The sequence below is a fragment of the Lissotriton helveticus genome, chromosome 11 (genome assembly GCF_964261635.1).
Source record: "Lissotriton helveticus chromosome 11, aLisHel1.1, whole genome shotgun sequence".
NCBI classification, from domain to species: Eukaryota; Metazoa; Chordata; class Amphibia; order Caudata; family Salamandridae; genus Lissotriton; species Lissotriton helveticus.
Genome location: NC_136072.1, coordinates 517,499,923 through 517,512,896, shown reverse-complemented (window position 1 = coordinate 517,512,896; position 12,974 = coordinate 517,499,923). Strand labels below are relative to the sequence as shown.

Genomic DNA, 12,974 nt, shown 5'->3' with positions numbered 1-12,974 from the left:
CAACATGTTGGCATCTCTGAAAGGCTGATTAGACTAGAATGTAAAACTAATTATTCGTCTGGCAGATCAGTAGTGCAATGGAAAGATTGTCCAGTGACTGACTTGACCCCAGCCCTATTTGCGTTTTCAAATGCAATGATCCCATAATTTGCCCGTAGCCTAGTGTTCCTCTTAAACCGCACTATTATAGCCTCTTTTTTAGTGGACACTTTTGATAGACTTCATGTTGCGTTGACGCAACTCACTTGTTGTTCAAAACTATGCTGAGGATACTATTCTTCGTTACTGAGGGGTACAGGATATGGTTTTCAAGCTATGAATTTGCCAAACCATTTTTTTTAAAAGTCAGTCAGGGCTTTAATGGAAGCTAAAGATGGTATTAACCAGGGTAACAACACTCGTTAGTTGTCAACATATATCAGCAGTGTTTGTTTTACTTTCGATGCTCTACAAAACGAACCTTTGTTCAAGAAATTGATTCCCACTGTGTGTCACTATAAGTGTAAGGTTTGTAGGTTCTTACTTGTCAGATGTTCAGAGGTACAAAGTTAATATCTTGTTTGCTTGACGATAATATTAAACCTTCAACAAAACTAGTAAAATAAATGTGTTAGGGTGATTAGATATGGTAATTAGATGTAAGGAACTCAATAGTTCATCCACTTTGGTTTCTATCAGTTCAATAAAATCAGAAGGATGGGGGCGTCCCTTGTTTACATACAGACACTTAGGGTGGCACATGCAAAATCAAAAGATTTTCAGCATCTCCTAAACCCTACATGAACCTAAGAATAGGAGAAACGCTATTGAATTAAGCAAAGTAGCAAGTAAGGTGTCAGCATTTGAACCTTCATAGAAGTTCTATAAGTAAAGAATTATGTAAAGCATGAAGCCACACAATCAGATATGTCAAGAGAGGTGTTTACCTCTCCAAGGAAAAAACAAATCTGACTAAACCCAAGGTGTGTTCAATAATTAAAATGCACAAAGAGCATTCAAGAAAATATGACCTCATACACATCATAATGCTTTCAATTTCCCAGAGAACAACTTGGGGGCAGATTTATCAAAGGGTTTTACCTATTATGTGTCTATGGGAAAATGTATTTATACATATGGCCCTTGGTTCCTTGAACTCTACTCCCATATTTCAGTCTCCACTTCCAAAGCGTCCTTGGTTCCTCCCTTTGTCTGATAGTACCAACTACTAACGCTTTCTTTGTTCTTCATAAACATCTTTTGACCTTGCCAGCTCTTCTGCCCCTCTCTTCAGCTCTGAAATACAATGTGTTTCTCTCGAACTAACAAATGGCTTTGGTCTGCACCGGCAGAAGAGAAAAACATGCAGAAAAACAACTTTCATATTAATGTTAAATGTTTCAACTGCAAGCTTAAGGCCCTTAATCGTGCTAACTTAACATTTCTCTTTAAAACATATTATTTCTACAACTTGCATATAATTCAAGAAATGAAATCTTAAATAATAAATCAACCTATATTGAGCTGTACTCTTATATGTAGCACAATAACTAATGCTTGTAATGTCAAGCAAAACGACAACTCGTCAAAATTCAAAAAGAAAGCATTAAACTCGCATGTGATTCGCTCTCACTAATCCCTGGCAAATACACTGAATTGACAAATCTTTTGTTTGCGCTGAAAAATTTGCAGCTCAAGTAGAAAATCTACTCGAGCTGCAGAAAAGAAGTAGCGCCCTCTTTCTCTGCGCATGGTGCCATTCACGTTGATTTTCAAGCGCGGGACAAACACCCAGCACTGAAAATCAATGCAAACAGGCATGACAAAACACACTCCACCGCTTGCAGAACTCTGCGTAGAGTGGCAGAGTTTTTTGGTCACTTCGCGGAGTTCTGCTGCTTCGCGGAACTCTGTGAACTCCACCCAGGCTTAATCATTAGGCACAGCTCCCCCATTCAAAAAGCAAGGGTAACCCATTGTAAATTTGGACTTCAAATATAGGTCTTGAAGAGGAATTCTAAAAGTGATGTATTGAAGGAACAATGTGTGTGTCAGGAGACAGGGGGAAACAATGGGCAGCCCACAAATGGTGCAGCTGGCTTGGTTTAAGGATCCACAAATTATTGCATTGAGGATTGTGTTGAGGAAGGTAATAGTAAAAAAGACTCAACTATCAATCCTCAATCTGTACAACACTCACAGTGGCGACTCCTTTTGGATAGTTATTTATAGTTAAAACAATAAAAAACAAGGGTGTGACAGCTGAGATACTAACATCACAACTTCACTCTATGGGTAAAATTGTATACATAGCACTTGATTGTGAAATGGGCTTGCAAAATTCCAAATGTGCCAAGACTATATCCATATTTCTCCACAATAGAATAATTTTATTGAGTTTATTGCCAGCCGGAGTGTTTTGGTGTTTTAATATTGCTCTTTGTACTGTGGAGTTAGGGCAGTCTGCTCTGAACATTTCTTGTAGCACCCAAGTGGGACTTAATAAAAGCAAGGAACTAAATACTTGATTAGATGGTTTTAAAGTTGCAAATGGCCATTTATACATTTCCAGTATTTACATACACCAGGTACGCGTACAGAGAGATGGGCTGCAAATAATGCATGTTAATATACTAACAACGCTCTGGGTCATTTCTTCCAATTCAACTCCGGTCAATAGACCTTTATAGTAGTCTGAGAGGAAGAGGGGTTAACGACAATTTAAATCTCAAAGTACAGTGTGGTCATTAGGATCACACAATAAAAGTCTGAATCAATAAATTGAAATCAAAAAGGTTTATTACATACTGAAAATTAGACCAATACATATCAATCTAAAAAAACATAGTATAATAGTATACAACAAGCAATGGGATACCAAAGTGTCTTACAATATTGGTCATAAACAGCACAGAATATAAGGATATCAGTAGTCACAACACAGAAAATGAGAAAAATAATTTTATGACTCATATTTTTGATCCTCCCCATACACGGAAAAGATTTTCAGCATCTACTAAACCCTACATGAACCTAAGAATACGAGAAACGCTATTGAATGAAGCAAAGTAGCAAGAAAGGTGTCAGCATTAGAACCTCTGTAGAAGTTCTATAAGTAAAGAATGATGTAAAGCATGAAGCCACACAATCAGATGTCAAGAGTGGTGTTTACCTCTCCAAGGATAAAAAGAATCTGACTAAACCCAAGGTGTGTTCAATAATTAAAATGCACAAAGAGCATTCAAGAAAATATGACCTCATACACATCATAATGCTTTCAATTTCCCAGAGAACAACTTAGGGCCAGATATATCAAAGGGTTTTACCTATTATGTGTCTATGGGAAAATGTATTTATACATATGGCCCTTGGTACCTTGAACTCTACTCCCATATTTCAGTCTCCACTTCCAAAGCGTCCTTGGTTCCTCCCTTTGTCTGATACTACCAACTACTAACGCTTTCTTTGTTCTTCATGAACATCTTTTGACCTTGCCAGCTCTTCTGCCCCTCTCTTCAGCTCAATACAATGTGTTTCTCTCGAACTAACAAATGGCTTTGGTCTGCACCGGCAGAAGAGAAAAAAATGCAGAAAAACAACTTTCATATTAATGTTAAATGTTTCAACTGCAAGCTTAAGGCCCACAATCGTGCTAACTTAACATTTCTCTTTAAAACACATTATTTCTACAACGTGCATATAATTCAATAAATGAAATCTTAAATAATAAATCAAGCTGTATTGAGCTGTACTCTTATATGTAGCACAATAACTAATGCTTGTAATTTCAAGCAAAACGACAACTCGTCAAAATTCAAAAAGAAAGCATTAAACTCACATGTGATTCGCTCTCACTAATCCCTGGCAAATACACTGAATTAAATGCTTTTTAGCACGCCACCTTACAATCTAACCCTAAAGAAGATTGATAGCACCAGTCCAGATGTTTCTGTAAAGAAAAAACATTAATATGCACACAAAAATGTCACAACACACAATAGATGCACTTCTGTGCCTTCGGTGAACCATATCTCTTTAGTATTATTGCGTCACATGAGTCCCGAAGGCCCAGTGTTAACACACATATATGTGGCCTAGCCAAATGTGGAAGGATGCAACCAAAATTATGCTACTCCAATACCAAACCATTATGATTAACAGGTTGTATGTGCTGTTCGAATGATAACATCAGACTGACTAGAATGCAGTAATTATTTCACTTCACAACACAGCTATTCTCTCTGAATCTCCTTTCAGTTAGTTATCAGTAGACCAATAAGTAAAAATTGGTAATACCCATTCCAGAATGTGCGCGCAAATGTAGAGAGCGTACATTTGACGTAGGTGGCTTGGTTTCGTGAGTACAATTAATTTTCCTCATAGGTAGGATTGTTTTTCAGCAAGAAGGTCGTCATTATGCCTCATGCTCCCCCCTATGGTCTTTGGCCAGATATCTCAGCGATACGCCAGTGAGTAAGGACTGTTTTTGTGGTACCGTGGTACCAGTATAGTAGTATGTTTTCTATTTCTTCTTTTAATAATCTGGTAGCATCCTGTATAGTGAACAGTTGGTCTCTAGTGGAAGTTGGGGTCTTGGTTCATGCGGACATTAGGACATGTGTGTGCTGGGATTCCGGACATCCGTCCTCCAATTTTTTAACTAAAAGTGTAATTCATTTTGTGAAAAGTGAATTCAGATTTCATTAGACAAATTATTGTAATGCTCCTAGTAATAGTGTGGTAGTAACTAATTATCTTTGTTTAGGCTCTCATGGTTTTAGCATGTATTAGTTTTGCCCCAAAGAGATCCCATTTCCTTGTGAATTACCCTGTGGCGAAATTAATGCAAAATTCTGAGATTTCCTCCTGACAATAATGCATCATATGCAAAATCGGATATATTGCATCCACATTCAACATATTTTCAATTTTTCCAAACAGTTTTCCTGTGCACATTTTAATGATAAATGTGCAGAGAATAATCGTAAGTGTGCAGCATAACCAGGGCCGGACTGGGAACCAAAACCTGCCCTGGCAAAGTGCTCGGCCGGCCCCCACTCGGGGGGGCGAGCGCTTTGCCAGGGCCGCTTTTCGGCCGATTTTGTTACAGAGCCGATTTTGCAGCTATGCTGCAAAAACGGCTCTAACAAAAACGGCCCCCAGGGCCCAAAACCGGCCCCCACCCTTGCGGCCGACCGGGGGATTGCCCGGTGCACACAACGGCCAGTCCGGGCCTGAGCATAACTACTGGCATTTAACACAAATACTATTTGAACCCGATTCTGTTTTATCCTACCATACCCAGAAAGAGACCACTACGGTTGTATAATAATTTCTGCTACATTGGTTGAGTAACACCAATGGCAGTTTTCCAGACCTGGACTCGAACAAAATGAGCAAAGGGAAGTCCATTTAAGCTAAAACGTATGTGTAGCATGTAAAAATATTTGGATGAGACTTTGGGCCATATGTATCAAGCAAATTAGCATTCGCAAAGGCCGAAATTCGCAGAATTTCAGCCTTTGCGAATGCTAATTTGCTAAATGGAATGTATGAAACATTTTCGCAGCAAAATAAGGAATTGCAAAATTTGCCATTCCTTATTTTGCGATTGCACTTAAGGAATCGCAAATTGTGCGATTCCTTAAATGCAATGTATCAAATAAAAATTAATGCAAAAATGCCCATAAGGATTCGCAAATTACCACCAACTTCTAGTTGGTGGTAAGTTGCGAATTCTTTTGGAAAAGCAATTTATTTAAAATCCAAAGGTGGCATATGATGCTCATACATGCCCTTAGGGCATGATGTGCGCCATATGCCCACACATGTCATTTTCAGGGGTGCAGCAGGGTGTTCTTGAGACACCCCTGCACCCTTGAAAAAATTCCTAAATTGCGATTAGCAAATTGCTAATCGCAAATTTCCCCTTCATTCCTATGGGCCTCCTGGCCCATAGAAATGAATGGGAAAATTGCGATTAGCAATTTGCTAATCGCAATTTAGGAATGTTAAGGAATTGCTAAAAAGAAGCGATTTCCTACATACATACCGTTTTGTGATTTCTAAATAGCGATTCCTTAAAAATCGCTATTTAGAAATCGCAAATGGTGAGGATGATACATATGGCCCTTTATCTTGTAATACGCTTGGCTTACATCTGAATTCCAGACCTAAGTCCATAAACCAGGAGTAAGTCAGAAGTACTTAGGGTTGTTTCTGATATTCAGAAGTTAGCCTGAACAAATTATCGACTCATCTCACAAACTCCTGAGATCTGTGCATGTTTTTACACTTCTTATCTCTGATTGGCAGCCAACACTTTTTATCAAAAAGAGCAAACCCCACTGGGCACGACTCACAAAGATTTGGTAATGAATATATGTGGCTTGCTCTTATAGTACTTCTGACTTACTCCTGGATTTCAGAAGTAAGCCCTGATTACTATCACACTAAGTAACAGCACAATATTTGCTACTCCAGCCTCTAAGCAGCGCCTCTGGAATTATGTGATTTTGCGGCCACTGCGAATTTTGCATAGTTATAGATTTGCCCCATTTGCCATAAAATCCATCATGGGCCGAATAATCTGCAGATTTTAACAAAAAAAAACCTGGTTCTAACTCAAACCATTGAAAAGTTACTAAAAACGCTGCAACGCACATTGTCTCAGAGTGGAAGGCCCTTTGCAAATGTTGACTTGTCACCTTTCAGTTGTTTATTGCTATATTTGGGTGTTAAACTGGTTCTAATGAGGTGCAGCCAATGCTCAGATCGTGTTAGCAAGTATAAAAATGACAAAATAATGAAGTAATACTATCACCAAATGTTCTGCATTATACAGCATAATTTGCCTTTTCTTGTCGTATAATTTAAATTTCTTCAACCCTGCCACATAATTTGGCCCTCTCCTGCTGCATAATTTCAGTGGCTCTGATATCGAATTTGTTCAATATAAAAAGACTCCTTTCATTTGCACTCAGTTAAAGTTTTTGCACTGGGGACTCTACCACCGGCTGAAACATCCCTCAGTGTTTTTTACCGAACCTGAAAATGTCCCAGTTCCCAGGTCTAACCCTTTTAAAAGCAAGGTGTTATCTTTATTAAGAAAAAAATCAAAATAATGAAGGAAGGGGTGCGCCGAATAAGTTTTTGTCAGGAGAGAAAAGCATTGGCAAATTCTCTTTCATCAGCAGAAACTTGATCAGGTATCTCATATCTCACTTACAAAGGTGCAATCGAAGTCTGTTGCAGTTTAAGTGAAATAGTACTCCAAGTAATTTAATAAAGTGCGTTCAACAATGTGCAGAAATGTTCTGTGTTATTTCCTCTGAATTGAGTAAGATCAAGAAAAGAATGCTTTTGTACATCATCCGGACTATTCATCAGCCTGAATACTCTGGGGCCAATGTACTATGGGCGCTGTGCAAAACAGGACGTGCAAATGGCACAACAACTAGTTTGAGAAGAGCAGACAATTTTGTGATGCAACTCGAGTGCTAATAAGAGGTCACAAAAACTCTTGCCTAAAATTCGGCTAATGAGGCTGGTCGAAAATTGAGGGACCCTCCATGGATGGCTGTGATTGAAGGAATGGCAGTGGGGGGCATGCAGTGGTCCCCTATGCCATTGTAGGTTCCTCCATGGTAAATTGACATGATCCCAGAGGTAAAAGATGATCCACCTGGACAACTTCCTTATAGAAAATGGGTTTTCAACCAAACTCAGGTGTCCATAACTGGTCAATGGTTTAGAACTGCAATTGCAGCCAGAAAGCATTGATGTATTTCATTGCTTCTTACAATTAGGAGAGTACTTCAATTTCGCGTTCACTCTGATTTTCAACCAAGATAGGTTTGTAGAACACTTTTTTCAAGTTGAAAATACTTTTTAGCCTGCAAACAAGATTAAGCCCATTGCAAAGCACCTATAATTTGGTGAATCGTAGAGGCTGATATCACAAGTGTATTTCATACTACGGACGTAGTGCTTTTGATTGCATGTATTCCCATCTCAAGTGCAAGGCCATGTAATCCCTGTGGCTAGTGCAAAAATAGGTGCTGATTATATGTGTGGGCATTTTTGAAGCAGTGCTCTTTAGGAGTACCTGTGAGAGAAGTGTAGGTTTTTTTCAAGTGAAATCCATAATTCCTGCAAGAATTACAAGTTTTATACGATGTGTTGTATTGCAGCATTTATATAGCATTTACTACACCTATGTGGGGCCTTGTAGCTCTTGTCTACATGGGCAGCAAGCTACACCATGTAGAGTGTATGGTTGGAAGTGTGTTGTCTTTGTTTTTTACTCTATGTGGGAATTGCTTCCATGTTGTGCGTGATGACCACCGAGGTGCTGTTATCGTGTTAAGAAAGCATCACCAATCAGTGTGGTGGAGAAAAGGTGTGAGAGACAGACACACATTTTATGGTTTTCAGTAAGCTGGCAGTTTTAGCAGCTCTGCAGATAGCTCTACCCTATTTATTATGATCATAGGTTACCTAGCAACCTGATATTTGTTAAAAGTTTTTTGTCCTGAGCAGGTATGGTTGGAGAGAGAAATGGTGAGGTGGTCCGCAGGGATGGGCTGTATTGTTATCATCTCACATCTGAATTTAATTGCGAGATGTTAAATAGCTGTCATAATGTGTAGCTAGCTTGGAGCCGCAGTAGTGGACTAGATTAGACTCCTCCATTTGCCGACAGAATGCAACAAAAATCTTGAGTTATTCCATGTTTGTTCAGTTGGTGATGGCTGATCTATTGGCTGGTACAGTACTGGGTGAAGGACAAGACCCATAGAAGATATGTCTTGAGATTTTGTAAGAGGATTAAGCTATAGTTGTCAGCCAACATCTAAGTCTTCCACAGAATTTGTCTACAGCACCATATTACAACTGTGTAACATGGGCACATGCTGCTCACATATACACTGGTGAATAATCTATTGTTAACAGAAGCTTTGGTATTACTCTCAGATTTTTTGCAGTAGACTTTGGCGTTGAGGAAGAGCATCACAAGGGTCACAGTTTTCACATGAATGTCCAATCTCGCTTATCATTTTTCGTGATATATCTGTTTGGAGTGAAAGAATGCTATGTGACATTGACAATTCATGTGAAAACTGTGACTCACATGATGCTTTTCATCTCAAGATCCCATTATAGCTATGTGTTTTAGGGCATACACAATGGTTATTGTAACTGTCCATTTTCCATTTCTATGTTGGGCAGTGAAATGTGCTAGCGAAGCGTCTGGATTCACAAGTCCCACAAGGCATTTATGGTTGGAGTTTCTGTCCAGTGAGAGAAAGCTAGGTGCCCAGTGCAAGGTAAACATAAGATTACACAAGCAGTAGCAGCCCGTAATCATGAGTCTTTGCAAATTCATTCACTCATAATACAAATTAAGCACAGGGCAGTTTAGCTGCTGAGTGCACATACTATTCACTCATCTTCTCAGACTTTCCCCCCAGCTTTACAGTAGAGATAATACCAATCTGAAAATGATGTAAACACCAATGAAATAACAGCTACAAAAGAATGGTGCACACGGTTCCCCAATTTGAGCTGAAATCAGTAAAAAAAAAGCCCCTGTCAAAAATAGTACTTGTGTCTTAGTGTTATTGCCCCATATGTACTGACCAGGGTGAAGTGACTACAGTGTTCTTTTCCTCATTTGGAATTTTTTTGGGGGTTTCCCTCTTTGTTGAGTTTACAGAGAGCTTCACTCGAACACTTTGCCACCCCAGACCCCGCGGAGCCTAGGCACTGAAGAAGGAAATTCAAGGACCATCTGTAAGGGAAAAACTCCAGTTGTTTCTTCCACTTCAAAGCTGGCACATGACATAAAAATTGGATGCTCAGTCCCAATATTCTTTACACTCCAAGACCTGTGGAAACTATAGAAGAAACACTGCCCTGCTGCTTGAGGCCTGCCCTACTGTCTGAGAAGGAAGACTGGACCTGCTCCCTTCATCCCTGGCAGAGTGACTCAAAGGGTCAAGTGACTGACCTCCTTTTCTAAGCTATGGGGACACAACCAGCTCGAGAGGCCTCCCTGCAACTGCCCAGCTGACCTCCTGCACTAGACCTGCCTGGACCTGCCTGAGCCCTGCTGGCTTCGGCTGGTGCCTCCTCAGGTCCCGGACCATTGCCTGGCATAACCTGTTCTTCTTCTGTGAATAAAATGAGAAATCCTTACATGTTGGGCTCTTCCCGACCACGAATGGGTCTGTTTATGATCTCACCACTGTGACTACTGCTAACATGAAGCTCCGTTAGACCCAACTCTTCACGCTACAACAACCGCCAGTAATGACTGGCAAAGCAAATCTGCACTTTGCGCTATAGCATCACCAGCCAGTGATGAAGCGAATCTCCAGCAATGAACGTCCATGACCTCTGACAGGATCTTCGCACTACAGTGATGACTGACCTCGATGCCCAGCGTGTTTTTTGCGCTACAGCACAGACCATCAGCAACACTTTCCAAACTCCTCACGCCCTCATTCACTGCAACCTGAAATCTTCACACCAGACTTTCAAAAGGTACCTTTTCTGGTGGGACTATTCTAGTCCCTGTGTCAAGCCTGCGCATTATCACGGTCCACCTGAACTTTCCCTCCGTGTACCACAACCAGATACCTGCGAGTGGCACTTTCTGCTTTTGGGAGCTATACTTACCTACATTTTTGAAATTACATGTCTCTAGTTCTACTGACTGGATTTTTATCTATTTTTCTGAACTGGTGTGGGATTTTTCTTATGTTTTCATTTCATTACTGTTTGAGTGCTGCATAAATACTTTATTGCCTCTAAGTTAAGCATGACTGCTTTTGTGCCAAGCTGCCAGAGGGTGAAGCGTGGGTTAATTTAGTGGGGTTGTGGTTGTTGCTTGAGAATAGTCTTCACCCCCTCAATCAAAAACCCAATTTCCTACACAAACCATTTGCACAGTGCTTAGATGACGGTAAGTTACTCTTTGATTTGCTGCAGAAAGAAAGCAGCTGTTTTAAAACAATTATAATAAGACATACAACTTTCTCCTTTTCATCTACAAAGGGGAAAGCATGAAAGGCAACATGGAGAATTATCTTCTCTCCTCTAGGATTTACTGCATAACTTGCACAGGGTTTTATATTTCTGCATTGTTGTTTCACAACAAAGAGATCATTTAGTATGTGACTGTCAGGGTGTTCTAAATGTAATTAGTTCTGCAGCTTAGCTTACACGTTTACCTTTGTGGCTCTGAAAGAAGCTCAATGGTATGCATTAGCCAGACCTATATATAATTCATAATCCACTGTTTGTACACAGTGTAAACAACCGTCTGGCTGCCATTTGCTCAGCCCGCATATCAAATGAAATCGCCCAGGCAATTAAACAGCAAAGATTCTTCCCAATGAAATATAGTATCAGCTTGGTGAACTAATTATTTTCATGGTTGAGTGGAAACAATCAGTATTTTTTTATTTGATCAAACTGTTAAAATATTTATATATTGAGATAGTGGCAAAAAAATATTTAATTGTTTATAAGTGTATATATGTGCTATTTATTACCATTGTTGCGTGTGGGGAAGGCACATGATTCACAAGAGGTGAAATCTAGAGCGAGTCGTGATTGGGGGTTTGTGAAATTCGCATTTTTGCTTTAGCGTAATTGTGGAAAATTTCTGTCAAAATTAGGCGATAGTATGCGTTATTTTAGTGTGAAATGCATCCTCACGTTTGACTCTAGGACGCATTTTGCACCCAAAAAATATTGCAATAAGAAGGCACAGTAAATCACAGCCGCTCGCAGTTTGTAGGTACATTTTTGACCAAGAATGGTGTATTTGCAGTTCATTTTTTAACACAGATGACAACTACCCTAAATAATGTTATACGTGGAGTGACAGTCTCTAGAACACCTATGCTGCAGGCAGGGGCTTTAGGCGATGTTGAAATAGGCCCAGGGCGCCTTGTTTCTGAGTGGCATGCTGAGCTTATCTACAAAAACACACTTAAAATATTTATTTTTGTTCCTGGCCTCCAGACCCTGCTCTTATTCTCCAGGCACTGCAGAAATGGCAGTCCTCCCTCCTCAGTAATGCTTGTTATATTTATTGCTTGAAAAAAGGCTAGTGTCACACTAGGAACATAAAGAAGAGGAGAAGGCAAAGGAATCAAGAAGGGAGAAATTGTGATTATTCCCAGGATGGTATCTGATCAAAGGCCAGCTCTGTCTGTGAGCTTCACTAACTCATCAAACTGAGGTCCTGCTTATGTTTCAAGGTGGTCACACAACCGAGATGGACCAGGTGTGGTTTCAAGATATGCACCTGCCTTCACAGTGCTGAGTCTCTCAAAACACCATCTGACCTCTGGATCTCATGGCCTTGAAAGAATTTAGAATTGTGTTTTGGGTGTGTAGAAATCATACATATATTAAATAAAACCTACATAAAGATCCAATTTCTGCTACAGGAGCAGACTATGATCACTATGCCTATTGCCTGGTTGGTGAGGGGCGTTAATGCCACTCCTCTCGGGTGCGGGGATCCATGAACTTTCCCACAACCTGAACTAGGAATGGGTATTGAATACAAATGCCCAGTGCTCTGCACTCGGCCCAGCAATATGGGCCTTGTGTCTGCCTCCCATGGGCTTAGCGTGCCCTATAGGCCGGCATTTTGCAGGCTTGCCCTAAAATTGAAGGTCCTGTGCTGCTGCCCAAAAGTAGGCACTGCGGCCTCCAAATGTCTTGCATTTTGATGTCTGCCACTTAACTCTTTTAATCTATAAACAATTCTCACTGATTCAGCCCGTCAATAATATGAAGTCCATTGTATTTAGCCACATGCTTACTAGCAGCATTTACAATGAATCTCAATGCTCGTGATCTTGCAAAAAGTGGAGCAAAGGAATACGTTCAGAAAGAGAATGCCCAAGATCACAAAACTTGGCCGAAAGGGAGGCCATAGTTAGGAACTTTGTCCACTGGTTAACGATTCC

At 40.1% G+C, this 12,974-nt stretch overlaps 1 protein-coding gene across 1 annotated transcript in view; it reads left to right on the top strand.

Annotated features, from left to right (window-relative positions):
• The window catches only part of UNC5D (unc-5 netrin receptor D), a 1,369,357-nt gene that overhangs the window by 472,019 nt on the left and 884,364 nt on the right, over nucleotides 1–12,974 (top strand). The window lies entirely within an intron of this gene.